Genomic DNA, 21,049 nt, shown 5'->3' on the forward strand with positions numbered 1-21,049 from the left:
ACATGGTATGTAGTGGGTGTAATGTTTTCTTTATTGATTTAATGTATCTCCTATGCATTATTTAAAAAAAATATTAGCATTGTGCACTTCTTCTCTGCTTTCTCTATAAGTGTGGAAAATTTCATACTCCTCCGTCCTCGCAATTTTCGTATAAAGGGATACAAAGTTTTTGCTTCACGTATTAATATATAGATGTAATTAACATAATTGTGTTATAAATTCTCAAATCAAATTTAATCGATAAAATAGTTTAAATGTTGCTCTCAGTATAATGTTACCCATAATTTCAGTCAATCTGTCGTCGTCCCTGTGGCGCAGAGGATAGCGCGTTGGACTTCTAATCCAAAGGTCGTGGGTTCGATCCCCACCAGGGATGCAATGGATTTCCATTTTTGTTTTTTTTAAACTCATATGATTTTAATAATTTTTCATTTTATTCCTTACTATGTACACTAATTAAAGAATACACAATTAATAATGCGATTGTGACTAAATAAAATTACTCAGCAACTAGTTATAATAATATGTTCTATTTTTACAATCTTAATCTTCGTAACACTAATTCACTGATAGTGAAGTACCACTACCGCTTCTTGGCTCATTCGGTCAATCGGTCAACGAGCCAATTTATTGGAACGATAAAAATATCACTACCAGTTCTGTGATCGATCGAACTCAACCGTATGAACGTAAATAAGTTTCTCTTTTTTTTTTTTTCTTTGTGAAAACCAAACAAACTTTCCATATCTGGATAATTTCAATCCATCTGTGCTTACCTCGCTTCGGATCGGGGGCAGATAAATACATTTAAACTTCAAAGCGATAAGCATTTGAAATTTTCACGCATCTTATGCAAGTAAATGTTGACTTAGATTTGGTTTAAATGCAAAATCTGACTGCTTACCTGATGTTAAATAACTATTGGAGTCTATTTTATTGAATTGCCAATAACGTTAAAATTGTGACGGTCGTGCGTCCGATCAGAAATGCCAAATACACGCCCAGAGAGGGTTCCTGCTATTTTAGTTGCCCCACTCCTTAAACTGGCCATCCGCATTGCTTCCCGGCGCGGCGGGGCCCTTACAAGAGCACAACACATCCCACCACCAGTTTTTTTCCCCTACCTATGCTGGTAGCCTTGAGAGGCTATTTCAGCTTCTCCTTGACGAGTAGGTGAGCTCACGGGGCTCTAACCGGGAGTGTGGCTAACACTGGCCCTAGTCGGAGCAGTGCTTTGCAGAATCTACCACCGGATCGAAAACATCCTCTGAGAAGATCCGACGAGAAACTCAGTGGGCTGTGTCTATGGGCTAATTCACTCGTCGGGCCCTTCGTCGCTAGCGACGGGTTCGACGAGGACTGTGACCGGTGCTTGTGTTACCTAAAAGCACCGTTAATGGATCGGGAGGATCCGTAATGACGTGCTTAAGGCACACCACCAGTAATTTTCCTATTAACTATCTACGAACGCGATCAATCAACTTTTCATAACAACCATCACAGTGCAATGCGGTTCAAGGCGACGATATTCTGTTCAAACATGCCGAAAAAAACACCGAATTTATAATAATTATAATAGAAACAAAAAAAAAAAACCTTTGACCTTGAATCGATTTGGATAAAGGTGATACGTTCACAACTCTAAATACGAGCGTATTGTTTTGGGTACGGCGGCGCGGCGCTTAGGCGGCGAATTGAACAAGAATAGATTTTGATCGCTGTTCGATTGCCTATTGAACGATTAAATTTGATTTATCGAATCGGAATACCGTGTAGGCCCTATACGTATTAACGAACCCGACTGTTATTATAACGCTGTTATGATATACTCACTTTTTTGTTATGTTACATTTTCGGGTCTCCACAGAGAAAGCGCTTTGGTCAAAGATAATTCGTTGTTAAAATCAAAATTATCTTATATCTTTAAACGAGCAATTCTTGTATATAAATATATATTTATATAATTTGAATCTCGGAAACGGCTCCAACGATTTTTCATAAAATTTAGTATACAGAGGATTTCGGGGGCGATAAATACGATTAGCTACGATTTATTTTCAGAAAAAGTTGTTTTATTCGTGTTTTCAATAATCAAATTTATCGTTAATCAACTTAAACATATTTTTTTTATTGAAAGAAAATAACAAATAATATAATTTAATACGTATTTAAATGTAATTTCTAAAAAACACAATTTATAAAAATAAAAAAAACGATCAAAGATCGGTCATCCTCTAGTAATTGTTTATACGTATTATAGATGCATTTGATTTGAAGGCAGTTGATTTATTTGAAATGGAAAAATACTACAGAACGGTTCCATGCCTATCAGTTACGTAATTGTATGTTCTTAAAGGCAAGGTAACCCATTATCCTTATAAAGCAACATCTCGAATGCTTTTCGTATTCACAACGTTATACAATGTACATGCAAAACGAAGGCAACGCTAACAACTAAGGTCGGTCTTATTGGTTCGACCTTTGCCCGGGTGTTGCAACATCGGGTCGAAAGGTGTTGCATAGTTATTGCAATGGAATTGTTTATTTCTATCGAATTTATTATATTATTGAAAAAAAAGAGAAAAGAGCTTTGCTTTCCGACAAAGAATACCTACCTATGGTTCAGTGAATTTTTTTTTTTTTTTTTTTTTATTGCTTAGATGGATGAACGAGCTCACAGCCCACCTGATGTTAAGTGGTTACTGGAGCCCATAGACATCTACAATGTAAACGCGCCACCCACCTTGAGATATAAGTTCTGAGGTCTCAGTATAGTTACAACGGCTACCCCACCCTTCGAACCGAAACGCATTACTGCTTCACGGCGGAAATAGGCGGAGTGGTGGTACCTACCCGTGCGGACTCCCAAGAGGTCCTACCACCAGTGATTACGCAAATTATAATTTTGCGGGTTTGATTTTTATTACACGATGTTACTCCTTCACCGTGGAAGTCAATCGTGAACATTTGTCGAGTACGTATTTCATTAGAAAAATTGGTACCCGCCTGCGGGATTCGATCACCGGTGCATCGCACACATACGAATGCACCGGACGTTTTATCCTTTAGGCCACGACGACTTCAATATTTTAGATGTTTTTATTTTAACTAGTAAAATATTATAATGGTATTTTACGATGTATCATTAAAATGAATGTGAAATACACACGTATTTTTTTTTGTTATTGATGCTGCATTTACTGATGGTAGGACCTCTTGTGAGTCCGCACGGGTAGGTACCACCGCCCCGCCTATTTCTGCCGTGAAGCAGTAATACGTTTCGGTTTGAAGGGTGGGGCAGCCGTTGTGACTATACTGAGACCTTAGAACTATATCTCAAGGTGTGTGGCGCTTTTACATTGTAGATGTATATGGGCTCCAGTAACCACTTAAAACCAGGTGGGCTGTGAGCTCGTCCATACATCTAAGCAATAAAAAAAAAAAAATGCTATGACAGATTTTTTTTATCTCAACCTTACAAACAACTGTTATCACCGAATATGCAATGGTGTATCTATCTGTCTATCTTACAGCCCACAGTTGTCCACTGTTGGATATATGCGTCCCCAAGCCTCAGTACATACAATGATTACACTATTAAAAAATGAATTATAGATAATATGAACACTTGTGGCCACAAAAAAGTGTTACCTTAAGTAGAGAGCTTGGGCTAGCGGCGTCATAAGGACGGTTTTTAGAATTAGTTCGAATCATTTTCTCCTAATAACAAAACACTTTCGAACTTATAGAAATTATAATTTCGGGAAATAAGGGAGGTTCTTACAGAGGGAAATTGTGTGACCTTAATTTCGGCTTTAAATTTGGTTTAACCTTAATAAGAAATTGGTATTTTCAATTTAAGATACTAGGCGTATTGTATAGGAGTATTTATATACTATGGTTGAGACGATGGGGCCTTGGCGCCGTGAAGCAAAGATTTTTTTATCAGAAAGCTCCAAACGCTTGAAGGAGGCTACACGTGATGCTAAGGCTGGCTGGTACTTTGCACAGAGAGTGAGTCTGACTCTCCAACGAAGTAACATAGCCAGTATCTTGCCAACTATGCCTCTTTCAAGCGCATTGGAAGATTTGTTCTGCTGTGTGAATTGATTTATGTTAAATTATCTTGATTTGTTATTTATTATGTGATTTAATGCCAACCACACGGCGCCGTGTTGGATTTGGGAAACGAACACACGGTGCCGGGGCTTGTGTTTTTGTTATGCATTGTTATGTTTTTTTTGTTATATTGTTATGTTTTTTCTAAGCAGCAGTATGTACCGTTTCCACCGTTGTGTTGATAACATTATGTGACGCATATGGACATATGTGTAAAGTAGCGATCTTATAAGATCAAGTGTTAGATTAGGGTTCGCGCTATTCATCTAAATACCTAGTCAGGTCATAAATTCTGTCACATGTTTAATGTAAAATAATTGAAACAAGTTTATTCATTATGTAACCATTCATATACCAAAATGAACTTAACAAAACATAGATTCTTATGACATTAAAGTTTATTCAAAATGACCTCCGTGATTTTGAATACAGGCCTTCAATCTGCGCGGCCAGTCGTCTATCGCAGCACGAACGAGGTCCATGTCAATATCGGCGGCTGCCTTAATCAAAGATATCTTGAGTGACTCCTAATTGGGATCAGGCTTTGAGCACGCCTTTTCCTCCAAGTGTTGCCATATCTTGTAATCTAACGGATTCAAATCTGGACTGGAGGAGGGCCAGTCTTCGTGCCGGATGAAGTCGATTTCACGCGCCGCCAGCCAGTCTTGTGTGCTCTTCGCTCTATGAGCTGGCACCGAATCTTATTGGAATACCCAGTGCCTGTTATTGAACATGGTACGAGAAACAGGTTCTGGACTGTATTTTGATACACAACTGCATTAGTTTTTACACCTTTCTCACAAAAATGTACCTCTGTTAAGCCCCAATAAGAAACTCCCAACCATACCATGAGCGAGGATGGAAAATGACCTCGTTGGACACGCGGAATACGGTTGCTCGCTTCTTCACTATTGTGTGCGTACACCTTATCATTTTGTTTGTTGTAGCTCTCTTCTACGGTAAAATTTTTTTCATCCGATAAAAGAATTTCCCGATATTTTTTTCCCGCGTACCGCTTCAACAAAGCGCGGCATCTCTTCAGTCTCAGGTCCATTAGACGAGCATTCAAACGATGTCCTGTTTTTCTTCGATATGCCCGAAGCCCTAAGTCTTCATTTAACAACTTTTTCACCGTGGTTCTGCTTAACCCCATCTGAAGGGCCAACAGTTTCTGCTTACGTTTGGGATTTCTTTGAATTCGCGCCTTCACAGCTTTTATCACTGCTGGAGTCCTAACAGACCGAGGGCGACCACTTCTTGACCTGTCATCTACACTAGAGTCTTCATTGTATCGTTTGATGGTACGATAAACGAATCTTTTGGTTATATGTATTCAAAATTTTCAGTATGTTAAAAATTTGAATTGGCGCGTAACCGCAACGATGCAACGCAATAACTGCAACACGGTCTTCTTTAAGCGTCCACTCCATATTTAAAAATGAGTAAAAATTCTAAAAGTATACATTTTTATTTTCATGAACAATTCGAAATTCGAATTCAATAAACTTTTTTGTGGCCAGCATTCTAAAAGAAAAGTTTTTACTGTGTGACAATACTTATGACCTGACTAGGTACATAATATATAAATTGATTTCTCCTGAAATTGTTCGCTGGGTTTCTAAAGCTGAAATTTTGATTATGTATTGCTAACGTTATTTAACTGGGTACACGCTTTTGTTGAAATAAATTAGGTATATTGTATACCTAATATATATACTAGGTATATTGATCAATGCACGCACCACGGCGCCGTTAGTCCGGACCCACGATCCTCCACGGCGCCGTGTGTTCGGCATTGAATGCGTTAATAAATACAATCCTCCTCCTCCGTGCGTCGTATTCCTTAGTGCTGAGGGTCGTGACCTTTACGGGGCACTTCTGTTAGGACTATGTTCTTCGATTCACTCCTGTCTTCCGCGCAGTGGATAGCGACATTGATGGTGGATTCCAAAGTCTTAATCTGATCGGACCAGCGCATGAGACTACACCCCCTAGGTCTCTTTCCTTCCACTTTACCGGTGATGAGAAATCTTTTGAGATTGTCACCCTTTTAATACAATAATAGAAAAAAAAGATACCAGGAACATTCAATGATACTCCGAAAAAAAAACACGCAAAGTTATCTTCTAAAACTAACAACGAAATCTAGACCCAAAAACCCGATGACTGTGAGCGTGACACTGTCTATTTGTGTATAATTAATACCGGACCAGTTTTCGAACGACCAGTATTTTTGTAGAAGCAGGTCCGCAGTGAAAACGAGGAAGCTGTCGGTATGTAGTGTTTAAGGTCAATGCAGCCGTTGCGGGTTACTGCGTCCGCTCATCCATCTAGAAAACGACACACATTCAATAAATTGCAATTACAATATTATTTGTTGCCGTGCTGATTGGTACAACTGTGTAGCCGACTATGCTATAATTATAATAGCACAAGCCGTACTCGCCCGCTTCGTTGGGCATTTAAAATTATCATTATCATTATTGTCATTATTATTAGGGAGTCCAACACTCATATAAATATTAGCCTACCCATTAAGTACATGTGTTTTCTACATGGATACCAAGTTTCAAGTCAAACGGATGCATGGTTCAGTAGTTATAACGGAACATCCGTAAAAATCACTTTAGATTTATATATTAGTATAGATATAGTATATAGCTCACAGCACAACAATATCGCGCACCATACATTGCTATGGACACGTTCACACTGTAATGTACTATATATTATTGGCTTAGTATACGCTGCTATACTACATATATGGCACTATAGTATAGCGTAGTCTGAAAGCAGCTTTACCAAACGTTCCTAAATTATAATTAAAGCTATTTTTACGGTTTAATTTCGAGTATTGTTACTAAAGTTATATTATTTCGCGACAGAAATAAGCCGAGCAGTTGAATATATATACACTTGCCAATATACAATACTCTTTACCACCAAGAAGCGCGGCTTGACTACGCAAAACCCTGGCGAACTCTGGCAGCTTTTAACGAAGAGAGAAGAGAGAGTTTTGTTCTAAGCTGACACCACACTGTCAAAGCATATATTGTAGTGTTTAATGTAACATATACACGAAAAAGAAAACATTGTGATCCAATATCAATTTTAGGACGTAAATAAAACTATAAGATAACATAAAAGTGCAGGACGTAATTAAAAACTAAGGCTTGACACCAGAGAAATCGAATATAGCGTGTGGCGTTTTAGTTGAACCACCTTCTTTGATGCTGACCTTGAAGATTAAGATATTGTTGGGGCTCAACATAAAACGCTGGCTGGTAAGAGGTTTAGGCTCCGAATATACTTCAAAAGCCAATTACTGGCATAATATTTTTGTCCACATTTAGGTTTTTTTTATTTTTATTGCTAAGATAGGTAGATGAGATCACGGCCCATCCGGTGTTAAGTAGTCATTAGAGCCCATAGACATCAACAACGTAAAAACTGCCACCCACCTTGAGACATCAGTTCTAAGTCTCAGTACAATGACTGCACCATCCGTCAAACCGAAACGCATTACTGCTTCATATAAGACGCCTACCAGTAAAAATGGTGCGCGTGCAACTTGGTGCCCGTGGAAGAAGTAAAACTTCTGACACGTGTGTAGTATTGTAGTTTTCTTCATTTTTCATTCTTAAATCAAATTTCTTTTGTAATAGCTGTGTATAAGAGAAACGACCTAGCTCGCTTTGTCATTTCCCTCTCTCCACGGTCGAGTGTTTCGCTAGACGCTCTGTCCATTTTCTCACACTCGTTCTTCCTAAATTGTATATTTTCTCTCTAACCATAATGAATCTGTTCCGAGTTCAATTTTACTTTCAACACACCTAAAGAAGTTTCACTTCTAAAAGTTTTAGCTTTACCTCATCCGCATAGAGGGTAAATGCATAACAAAATCAACTTTCAAATACTGAGATTTTTGAATTTTAAAACAGGACTGTGTTGGGCAGTACAGTAGGTAATTTAGTAATGATTGCAAGTGTTACATCTTGATGTCGACAAAAGGAAGCGGTGAGCGGTTTTTTCCCCGGAACAACGACCACACAAGTCAACGGAGCTCGAATGTCGACTTTCGATTACTTTTATGTAACCAAATAATACGTATTAAGAATAAAAACAGATCGACTTAAAGCATATACACTGACCTAACCAGCGAACTAGCCCATAGACACAGTCCATTTCGTTTTTCGCTGAAGCTTCTCAGTGGGTGGCGTTTCCGATCCGGTGGTAGATTCAGCGACGCACTGCTCTTGTTAGGGCTAGTGTTAGCAAATTCGCTCAGGTTGTGAGAGCTTGAGAGAATCCGCATCGGGTCCGTGCGTAGCTAAAAAATCCCCTTAGACTAACTGTGGAAATAAACAATGATCATTAAAACTTAACGCACACGGCACGTAACCCTAGTTTGGGTTCTTGAATTTTTTTAAGACGTGCCAGCCCATCGCAATTAGCGAGCGGTTTTCAACTATTCTTAGTAACAGTCTTAGTAAAATCAAGTTGATTTAAACACTAATTCATCATTTTACTTGAACTGTTTGGCGCAAAAACAGTATACGACACACTCTGCAATAAGTCAAGATCACTACGTTCACGATAGACTTCCACCGTGAAGGAATAACATCGTGCAATAAAAATGAAACCTACATAATTATAACTTGCGTAATTACTGACGGTGCTAGGACCTCTTGTGAGTCCGTACGGATGGGTACCGCCGCCCTACCTATTTTTGCCGTGAAGCAGTAATCCGTTTCGGTTTGAAGGGTGAGGCAGCCGTTGTAACTATACTGAGACCTTAGAACTCATATCTCAAGATGTGTGGCGTATTTACGTTGTAGATGTCTATGGGCTCCAGTAACCACTTAACACCAGGTGGGCTAGGAGCTCGTCCACACATATAAGCAATAAAAAATAAATAAAAAAGACTTCCACGGTGAAGGAATAACATCGTGCAATAAAAATCAAACTTACAAAGTTATAAGTTGCGTAATTACTGGTGGTGCTAGGACCTTTTGTGAGTCCGCACGGGTAGGTATGAGCACCCTACCTATTTTTGCCGTGAAGCAGTAATTCGTTTCGGTTTGAAGGGTGAGGCAGCCGTTGTAACTATACTGAGACCTTAAAACTCATATCTCAAGGCGGGTGGCGACATTTACGTTGTAGATGTCTATGGGCTCCGGTAACCACCTAACACCAAAAATAAAAATAAAAACAAGGATGATACAACATACGCTTTGAGAATTCTACATATCTCATCATTTTTTATTTGAAGTGGTTTGGAAAGAACAGATTGTATTGATTGTCACTTAGTAAATAATGTTGGAAATTATTTCCGAGGACGCGTGACTTCCTATCGTACCGATTATAATATGATTAGGTGTACTGAACGATCAAACTATTATTGATAAAAATATTCTTCGTCTTACCACGAGCGTAGCATCGATAATTCCCTAATCGATTTTCCTTATCAACGTTTCTAATGAAATAAACTTCACCGCGATATCGAGTCGCGGTCTCTACGATCGCTCGTTAGAATTCAATAAAATAAATTTATTATTTAGTTAACTTAAACGATTCGTCCATTCCGACAGGAGCCCTCTTCTTCGATATAGCGAAGGCGTTCGACAAAGTCTGGCACAACGGTTTGATATACAAACTGTATAACATGGGAGTGCCAGACAGACTCGTGCTCATCATACGAGACTACTTGTCGAACCGTTCGTTCCGATATCGAGTCGAGGGAACGCGTTCCCGGCCCCGTCACGTCACAGCCGGAGTCCCGCAAGGCTCCGCCCTCTCCCCGTTACTATTTAGTTTGTATATCAATGATATACCCCGGTCTCCGGAGACCCATCTGGCGCTCTTCGCCGATGACACCGCCATCTACTACTCGTGTAGGAAGAAGGCGTTGCTTCATCGACGACTTCAGACCGCAGCTACCACCATGGGACAGTGGTTCCGGAAGTGGCGCATCGACATCAACCCCACGAAAAGCACAGCGGTGCTCTTCAAAAGGGGTCGCCCTCCGAACACCACGCTGAGCATCCCCCTCCCGACTAGGCGCGTCAACACCTCCGCCCCCGCCATTCGCCCAATCACGATGTTCGACTAGCCCATACCGTGGGCCCCGAAGGTCAAATATTTAGGCGTCACCCTCGACAGTAGGATGACATTCCGCCCCCACATCAAGACGGTACGCGACCGTGCCGCCTTCATTCTAGGACGTCTCTACCCGATGATATGTAGGAGAAGTAAAATGTCCCTTAGAAATAAGGTGACACTCTACAAAACTTGCATACGCCCCGTCATGACCTATGCAAGTGTAGTGTTCGCTCACGCGGCCCGCATACACTTAAAATCATTTCAAATTATTCAATCCCGTTTTTGCAGGATAGCCGTCGGAGCCCCGTGGTTCGTCAGGAACGTCGACCTCCATGACGACCTGGACTTAGAGTCCATCAGTAAGTATCTTCAGTCGGCGTCCATGCGCCACTTCGATAAAGCGGCACGACACGAGAACCCTCTCATCGTGGCCGTCGGTAACTACATTCCCGATCCTGCGGACAGAATGGAAAGCAGTCGACGTCGCCCAAAACACGTCATCTCGGATCCTCCCGATCCACTAACGGTGCTTTTAGGTACTTCAAGCACCGGTCACCGTTCTCGTCGAACCCGTCGCTTGCGACGAAGGGCTCGACGAGTAAATTAAGTCTCAGACACAGCCCACTGAGTTTCTCGCCGGATCTTCTCAGTGGGTCGCGTTTCCGATCCGATTAGATTCTGCGAAGCACGGCTCTTGCTAGGGTTCGTGTTAGCAACGTCACCAGGTTTGAGCCCCGTGAGCTCACCTACTAAAGTTAGGGTTACGCTGACATAGCCGCTAGGGCTATCAGCATAGGTAGGAAAAAAAAAAAAAAAAAAAAAAAAAAAAAAAAAAAAACGATTCGTAAACATTTTTCGACCACTTCACGGCACATTCCTATTATGATAATCTGAAAACGTTATGATCCAAGATATAATTATTTCGGAACTCACAATATAAATCGGATTTATTTTCGGTATTTTATGGTATTATATAATATTTATTTGTTGGTACCCAATTTTGGCCGTCCTTGCCGGGCCCGTCGCTTGCGACGAAGGGCTCGACAAGTAAATTAATTAACCCATAGACACAGCCCACTGATTTTCTCGCCGGATCTTTTCAGTGGATCGCGTTTCCGGTCCGGTGGTAGATTCCGCGAAGCACTGCTCTTGCTAGGGCCAGTGTTAGCAACACTCCGGCTAGAGCCCCGTGAGCTCACCTACACGTCAAGGAGGAGCTGAAATAGCCTCTCAAGGCTATCATAGGTATAGGAAAAAAATGGCATATTTTTTTAATTTTTTTTATTGCTTAGATGGGTGGACGAGCTCACAGCTCACCTGGTGTTAAGTGGTTACTGGAGCCCATAGACATCTACAACGTAAATGCGCCACCCACCTATTGCTATTTCGAATATGTACTACGAAGTACTACGAAGAGTTCCAGAACTCTCCTCGCCCAGATGCAGAGGCAGCTTTGCTTATGGGTGCAGCGTTGTTAGAGGGCGCGTGCCTAGCCACTTTCAATGAATCTGTTACATTGGTATCTTTACCATTTTGACGGCGCGCTTACTGGAGATGCTAGGGTAATTATTGCACACGGGGTCTAAGTGGGCTAGAGACGCGTATAGTCAGATGATTTTAATCAAAATGTGGATCTTTTGATTATAACCGCGATCCTAAAATATGAAAGACTGACCGTAGAGAGAGTAATAGCATTGATAAATAGGTGTTTTAGACGCATAATCATTAAAAAATATAGCCTATTTCGTATGAACAAAAACATCATTTACACACAAGTTAACAAGGTGTATAAATAATTACTAGCGTTCAAATACAAATGACTTTAATCTTCTTATTTTATTACTAATAAGTAATTAGAATTTCCATTTTAATTAACGAATTTATTCTACCAAGATAAGTTAATTTTATTTTAGTTTCAGAAATATCAAACAATTGAGATAGGTATGTACCACCGCGATTTCCCTCCAAAAATTGACAGCTACAAACAAATCGATTAATAATTCGTTCATTTTCGTTCAGTTAAATCAGTACAATAGTAACCACGTTAAGAGATGGACGCGCGTGCTGAGTGAACGAATCGGATATAATATTTCGACTCGAGTTTAGTGATTCTCGCAATCACTATGAGCGAGTACATTCATAGATAAAAAATCTTTATCATTATTTGTTATTTTGCACATAGTGAATGGACTTAGTGAGGTGTGTTGTTATCGAGTTCTTTGTTTTTTTTCTTTTTCGGATTGCATTCGTTTTGTTTCCAGGTATGTCTTCGATTGTTTTTTTATGAGAAATGTTTAAATTAACGTTGTGTATTAATAACGATTTTCAATACTTGTTGTACAAGTTAAAGCGACACTAGTTTGGTAAATGTACAAAAAAATTATATTAAAAAGATAACGTGTCCATTTATAAACTAAGAAATAGTAAAAATACATTTTGACATAAAATTTTGTAGGCAAATACAAATTGCTGAATATGCTTTGTTATAATACGATTTTTTTTAAGCTAAGCCATTTTTGAAATGACTTATACTTTCAAACTTAATTTTTTATCGCTTTCAACGTCAGACGAGTAGATGGCGTTCCTGATGGTAAATAGTTATCATCACTCACGGCTCTCAATTCAATTAGGAGAACATCCAAACCACTGCCTACTGACTGACTGACAGAGGATTAGTGCAAAAGACTTATTTCATCAGTAAATATCCATCCAAACATAATCTGAAGGATTTACTATCCTACAAATTGAATCGCCGTGAATCTTTATACATGAAGTCGAAGCACCAATTCTAATATATCAATAAACGACCTTTTGACCTTGGACAGTTGTAACGTATGACTGCTAAACGGCAGATGCAGATAGGATGGCGGTGCTAACCCGTGCAGGCTCGTGAAACGCCACCAATAAACACATGCACATTATTATAATTTTTACACATTTGTAACCTCCATATGATTTATGACATAAAGAGGTTATGTTATACAGGTGACGTAAATGTTAATTTCAATATTGAAACATTAGAAGAAGGAACATAAGAAATATAAAAACATTTTTGAATTACAAAATATAAAAAACACAAAAACTGGTGAAGCAATAGCTTTAAATGTTGTTTCTCTTTATAGAGCAACTCAGTTTGTGCTTATAGTTTTACTAGGCTAAGCTTTATTTTAATGTAAATAAAATAATACATTATACATTTATAACTAATAATTTACTCGGCTTACATATTAAGGACACTCAATAAAGTAATATTTATAAATTTAATTGGAGATTAAACAGTGTTTATAATTTATAATGTAAAATAATTTATCTATGCACCCATTCCGTAAAATAGTCATAGTCATACTATGACTCACTTGTCATTCAATAATATAATAATCATTCATGTTGTGAATCAAAAACATCACTGTTGTTATTATACAAACCACTGCATAGAAATAGGTTTTGTTATAGCTTTAGCTATGTTTGTCTTTTAATAAGGTTATGTTACAAAGTTTTTTATTATTATTATCAATTTTATTGTCTTTAATCAAATAGTACTCGGAAACATTTTGATCGTGTCTCGTCTCTTCATATTTGTAACTTAAAACATTCTTTTAATTAATATCTAACATCGCCCTTGCTAGGGCCAGTGTTAGCAACACTCCAGTTTGAGTCCCGTGAGCTCACCCAAGGAGAAGCTGAAATAGCCTCTCAAGGCTATCGGCATAGGTAGGAAAAAAATGCATGATAACGTGTATGCAAAATGCGCAAGCCTAACAAACAAAGTCGAGTATAACATACCTATCTATATATATAAAAATGAAACCCGTTTTCCGTTGTCACGACATAACATGAAAACGGCTTGACCGATTTGGCTAATTTTGGTCTTGAATTATTTGTGGAAGTCCAGAGAAGGTTTAAAAGGTATAAAAATATGAAAATTCTCGGAATTAAATAAAAATAACAATTTTGTTTTCCCTTTGACGTGTCCCCCGTCGGACGGATTCCTTTTGTTTGTTTTAAGTTTATTCTATGTAAAAGATAAGGTCTTTTATTTATCGATTGAGGCACTACGAAGTCTGCCGGGTCAGCTAGTAGTATATAATATCAAGAACATTTTGTGTTTTGTTTTGGACATATTTGAGTAAAACACTATTAGTTTATTCTCCATTGGCTTTAGCCGTAACAACAAATTGAAGTATCCGAAATCATGTTAACATTTATATAACACAATTATATCCCAACTTTACAGATGCGAAAGAGTAGGTATTTTTATTTTTATTGATATATACATGAGCAGACGAGCGCACGAACTACACGATATTAGTTACGACACTATATTAGCGAAGCCCATAGACAGGGACGTCTTAAACTAGGACGGGGCCCTTGGGCACACAAGAATTTGAGGCCCTTTTGGAAAGTAAAAAAGCGAATTATAATAAAAAAAAAATACTGAATATGACCATTTATTGTAGGTAATCAAATACAGTATGATATAATATGTCATTAATGATATTAGAATGCTGCTGGTTTTTGGTTACGATTTTGATAACGGTTTCTTTCAGGATTTCTGTTGAGCAAAATCTTCTATTATAGGCATAGTATATGCCTTGTAAATACCTTCTGATTACTGATTTGTGAAAAAAGTGTAATGTGCCCGACAAAAATGTTTTGAGAATAAGCGTGTGAGAGAAATTGTCGGTCTTTCGGGGCCCCCTGAGAATGGGGGCCCTGGGCACGGGCCCCGTGTGCCCTTATGGTAAAGACGGTATTGCCCATAGACATATCACCATCAGATATGAAGTTAATCTCAATAGTTCTATCGTCAATAATATAACATGTGTAAAACTAGTAAGACTGTGAGCTAAATAATAAAACACGTATTAAATTATTTACGTAATTTATTTTCTATTATATTGTATTTTAAGTTTTGCTGTTCCAATATCCAAATTTTTTTTTATCGCCCAAGTTCTGGACGTTGGGAGTGTTAAGAGTTCAATATTATCGAATTAAATTAGTGAATCCGATCGATGAGACAAAGGCAATTTAAGTCTTACTTACTAAACAGAATTCAGAATTCATCTCTTTTCTTTTCCTCCACCTTATCCCACTAGGTGGGGTCGGCACAGCAAATTTTTCTTTTCCATTCTCTTTTATCAGCCGTCATCTCAACACTCACAACTCTTTCTTTCTCATATCGTCATTCACACACTCCATCCATGTCTTCTTCAGTCGACCTCTTCCCCCTCTACCTTATACTACCATTTCTTTAAATTTTTTTTATTGTTTAGGTGGGTAGACGAGCTCACAGCCCACGTGGTGTTAAGTGGTTACTGGAGCCCATAGCCCTACCCATCACGCAAATGCGCCACCCGCCTTGAGATATAAGTTCTAAGGTCTCAAGTATAGTTACAACGGCTGCCCCACCCTTCAAACCGAAACGCATTACTGTTTTACGGCAGAAATAGGCAGGGTGGTGGTACCCACCCGCGCGGACTCACAAGAGATTCTACCACCAGTAATACATCCATTTCCATACATCTCCTAGTCACATGCATCTTCTCTCTACGCATCACATATCCATACCACGCTGTCCCCCGAAATTGTACACCGACAATAATAATCACGAAACACATATAAACTTTCTACGTAACGTAACATATGCATATATTTTAGGTATTTTATTCCAAAACTTTACGAAGATTTTTACTTTCTAAAAATTCTTCACGGTGCCGTCGTTTGGCGGAGCAATTCGATATTCGCGTGTCCACGTCGAATGTTATTACGACGGTGTTAAATAACACGTGTATAATGTTGCCGCAATCCGTGAAAAGAAAAAAAAAAGCACTTCATAGAACTTTAACACAAATATAAGCCACGTTCTTCCTCAAAGAGGCTTGTGGAGAGTATAAAACGGTAGGCCACGGCTTTGCCCCTGGCGTTGCTGTGGTTCACGATGGTAACCATTTAACATTAGGCGGGCCGTATGCTCGTCTGCCTACAAGTGCTATAAAAAAATTTGATTTCTGTCACTTTCTTGATACCTTGAAAGGAAAACACGAAAAGGACCAACCAATGCAGATCTGACTCTACATACCTATATATTATATACATAAGTCGAAATCGACAATGTCTTCCTCCAATAGTGAGCAGTGACTTATAGCATTGCATTTTAAATGTAAATTTAGAAGTAAACAATTTATGTTTAAAATTTATTTATTCACTAGCAGTTACCCGCGGCTTCGCCCACTTGGTCAATGAATAGTGATCGCGTAATTCTACTAACGATAATAAAACAGCTTCCGGTGGGAATGGGATTTTTATGGAATGAAAGGTAGCCAATGTCACTCTCCAGACTTTCACATTTATAATATTAATAAAAGTATGAATGAAATAATATATTCATTGGATTTATGAGTTCGGGAAAATGTGCAATGTACCTATATGTATACCAGATTGTTATTCGTAGTTTATAAAAAAAAACCAGAGCATTCTTACGAAAATTAAGGAAGTTAATGTACCGTTATATTCAGGTTAAAATCTTCAAGTACGCTTGAGATATGTACATATTAGTTATGTAGCTTTGTTTCATTGCAAATGTAATCTTACATACAGAGTTAAATGAAAAAGACAAAAAAGCATTTACAATCAAACAATCAGTTATAGCTTGTCTATATGCCGCGCCGCGTGGCTAAATATCAGAATATTAAAATGTATTGTTACGCCGGTAAGAGTAACACCATCTGTCGCCGAATAGTCGAACAAATATCGAAGAATCTAGTAGCATCTAGAACGTTCGAGAAGTACAACGCCATCTATTGCCAGATAGCGGAAACACACAACACTCGACTTTTGTGGAATATTCTCGACGATTCTAGGGATTTCGTCTCGACTACAAAAGCGTTGCAGAAATGGCATACAGTCAGTAATCAGAACTACTCGAAGCGAAACAGCGAATGGATCACCTGAAGCGAAGCGGAAGAAGCGAATAGAGAATTTTAAAGTGTTTAAAGTGTTCTAAGTGTTGATTCTATTTATCCGGAACTCCAGCGCGTAACAAAGGTAACAGTATTATACTTTAATATTCCTTTACTAAATGCTCATTTAGTAAAAGCGTTTCTTATGAAAATGACTTTGTTTTTTGTTAATTATTACTCAATCGGTACACGAGCTCATGGTCCACATGTTATTAAGTGGTAAACAGAACACATATAGACGTCAATAACGTAAACACTGCCACTCAACTTGACACATAAGTTCTAGGCGTGAGTTCTATAATACCACGGTTGCCATTTCAATCGGAACGCATTATTGTTTCGCGGCAGAAATCGGCAGAATGGTGGTACCTTTTTTTCGAGCTACCTACAAGGTTTGTTCACGATTGACTTCCACGGTGAAGGAATAAAATCGTGTAATAAAAACCAAACCCGCAAAATTGTAATTTGTGTAATCACTGGTGGTAGGAGGACCTCTTGTGAGTCCGCACGGGTAGAGACCTTAGAACTTATATCTCGAGATGGGTGGCGCATTTACGTTGTAGATGTCTATGGGCTCCAGTAACCACTTAACACCAGGTGGGCTGTGAGCTCGTCCATCCATCTAAGCAATTAAAAAAAAAAAAAAAAAAAGGTTCCCGTGCCTTGGGATGCGCGCTGTGTGGGACTTCTTAGCCGAAGATGCTAAAGGCCAAGACTGAAGACGTTAAAACCTACCACCTTCTAAATCGCCTGATGCTCTATCCCACCTGAGACAGACCAAGTTAGACAGGCGTCTACAACCAGACGCACAGCTCTTTTCAACGCCTGACTTACAGGGTCGTCGAGACGACAGTTCGTCAGACTGTCCCAGGTTATGCCACATATGCCTCGGAATACCCCGCTGGACCTTAAGACGGTGGTACTACTCGTACAGGCTCGGAACAGACTATCATCAGCGCATCAGCATTCTCTATTGCCTTAAATAGGCACGTGGGCTAAACTCCCACCCAATGGATTCTCAAGTCCGTACATATCACACATAGATATGAGTAATTTCGATAAATATCCTGCAAATTGGGCCCGATGACTGTGTCACACTAGAATTAAGCAAAATAGCGGTATATAGACCATATGTACAATGCGATCCCTAAACGCACAACGAGAATGATTGTACCATGTATATACCATGCACTTAACTTGAACCATGTATATATGGGGTGTTCCAAGTTCGCAAACAAAAAGTCATTGACATACTCTCGTTCAGATACTCATAATTGTCAACATAAATCGATTTAATTATACATGTTTTTGCACGTGCTGTATGTTTCAATGAGGTTAATGACTTATTCGTAAGAAAACACAAATTTAATTTATCATTCCATACAATTCTCTCGAAAAAATTACCCGACTTAATATATTTTGTGCATCAAATTATTGGCTACATTCTTGCTCTTTTGAAAAAAAACTTTCTTTTTGTAGTGTCAATTGATAGCAGTCCTTATAAAGCGGCTTTAATAGAAACTAGATGATGACCGAGCTTTGCTCGGTTTTCTTTTTGATAACGCCATCTTGGTTAGTTGCCTTCAATTAAGAAAAATACTATTATTATTCGCCAATAGATGTCGGGAAGAGTTGATTATTGAAAACACGAATAAAACTATATTTTCTGAAAATAAATCATAGCTAGATCGATTTATCGCCCCTGAAATCCCCTGTATACTAAATTTTATAAAAATCGTCGAAGCCGTTTCCGAGATTCAGATTATATAACAAGAATTGCTCGTTTAAAGGTATAAGATAAGATATACGTCATTTCTGATCCTCCCAATCTACTATAGGCTTTGCTATTAGACATTCCAAGAAACGGCCACCGTTCTCGGCTAGCCTGTCGAATACAACGAAGGGTTTGTCGTGAAACTTAACCCACAAACACAGCCCACTGAGTTTCTCGCCGGATCTTCTGGGTGGGTCGCGATTCCGATCCTATGGTAGATTCATCGAAGCACTTGCCTGGGTAGATGTTAGCAAAGTCTCTTAGACTGAGTCCCGTGAACCCTACACGTTTCCTGAAGCTAACATAACTCTGAAGCTACTAGCTTTAGTTATAACAAAAAACATATAGAAATAATGGAATTGAATCCGGCTTGTAGGTCCCATACGCCCCCGTCACGGCTCTTCATATAATACGTCCATACAATGTTACCGACAAGTTGTTGTTCCGCTGTGCGGTTTGAACGAATGGATGGCTGAGTTCTACACTCGCAGCGACAATGATTTCCACGCTTCGGTACATTTTGACTAATAAAAAGTACTAATTTGCTTACCGATGCCAGTGAACGCATACGAGTGATAGACTATGGCAAAATTCCGTCAGGGCGTAGCTGAAATAGCCTTTTAGGGTACCAGCGAATAGGTAGGAAGAAAAGTGACAAAATAGTTCGGCTTGTGCGACATGAGTTTTCGACCTCATGTTTCAAGGCTGGTGGCGTGCATTTCTTTTTTTTTTCTTATTGCTTGTATGGGTGGATGAGCTCACAGCCCACCTGATGTGAAACGGTTACTGGAGCCCATAGACATCTACAACATACATGCGCCACCCACATTGAGATATTTGTTCAAAAGTCTCAGTATAGTTACAACGGCTGCTCCACCCTTCAAACCGAAACGCATTACTGCTTCACGGCAGAAATAGGCAGGGTGGTGGTACCTACCCGCGCGGACTCACAAGAGGTCCTACCACCAGTCACCTAGATCAATAATAAACTTTGCCGCTACGAGAATCACTCACCGACACGCTTTACTGCTTCACGGCAGAAATAGGTAGAGCAGTGACCTATGCCGACTCATAAAACCCTATCGTCAGTAAGTATTTATTCTGAGAAGGCCATATTGTTTCGATAAACCGAAGAATGAAGTTTCCATGTCCTTTACTTACAAGATTTATTACATACTCATGTTGATTCAAACCGGTTACATACATTACACTAAAATTATAATGTAGTTGAAGTTTTTGTTAAAGGTTTTCGCTACGTATCAAAAACTTTACAATTTTTCTGATCGCCTGTCAACGGAAATTTTATTTATCGACATTTGAACTTTCTGCTAACCACCCTCCAGTGTTCAATACAAATTATTTCTAGACTCTTACGTTTTATTTCACACAGAACGAACTAACAGTCAGGGCTCTGAAACTGCGATACTTTAAGACAAATATTTTTTTTGTATGAAAACTAGCGACATCTTGTAGCGGATGCCCCTAAGCTTATATGTTGTTAAAGTTATGGCATTTAATTATTGTATAATTAAACACAGAAAATAATAAAATAATAAATTGTACAAGTCTTTATTTGCTATAGACAAATTTTATCAATCTACTCGATATAATCTAATAAACTAATCTAATAAACTAATCGAACCGAAGCCATCTAGTGGCCGACGCCCGTAAACATTTTTGTTGAGTGCTTGAGTTGTTTATCTATAACTAATTTATGTGTATTATCTATGCTAACAGTTTCTTTAAGTCAGTGCGATTTTTGTTTTCATCGTCATAGAAATGATAATAAAAAAAAATACGCAAGACTGACACTGTAACTCTACAATGTATTTAAATTGTAAAGAAAAATAAGTATATTTTATTCTTTTAACTTTAGTTACCGTTATGCTCAGTGAATAAACTACGAAGATCTTTTATCAAAATGACAAGTCGTTGAAACTAGTGTTCGCTTTGTATAAATGACGCAATTTTCAACATCAATCTAGCGCTCACAATAGATGATACATTTAAACTAAAATTTATTTTCTGTTATTGTTTCAATGAACACTTTATTTTGTCTTCGAAGCCTTTCTTTGTTAGCACAATGCAATATTAG

General features: G+C 38.7%; 1 protein-coding gene and 1 non-coding gene across 2 annotated transcripts in view; both read left to right on the forward strand.

Annotated features, from left to right (window-relative positions):
* The first annotated feature begins 303 nt into the window (after nucleotides 1-303).
* TRNAR-UCU (transfer RNA arginine (anticodon UCU)) lies at nucleotides 304-376 on the forward strand. The gene has a single exon. It is a non-coding gene; the product is annotated as a tRNA-Arg (tRNA).
* Nucleotides 377-12,242: 11,866 nt separating this feature from the next.
* LOC101744706 (tenascin) overlaps nucleotides 12,243-21,049 on the forward strand; it is a 36,117-nt gene continuing 27,310 nt past the window's right edge. Inside the window, exon 1 of the mRNA XM_038015963.2 lies at nucleotides 12,243-12,482. The gene's annotated coding sequence lies outside the window, so the exon portion shown is untranslated. The remainder of the gene's footprint in view (nucleotides 12,483-21,049) is intronic.

Source organism: Bombyx mori, chromosome 15, assembly GCF_030269925.1.
Source record: "Bombyx mori chromosome 15, ASM3026992v2".
In the NCBI taxonomy this organism is placed as follows: Eukaryota; Metazoa; Arthropoda; class Insecta; order Lepidoptera; family Bombycidae; genus Bombyx; species Bombyx mori.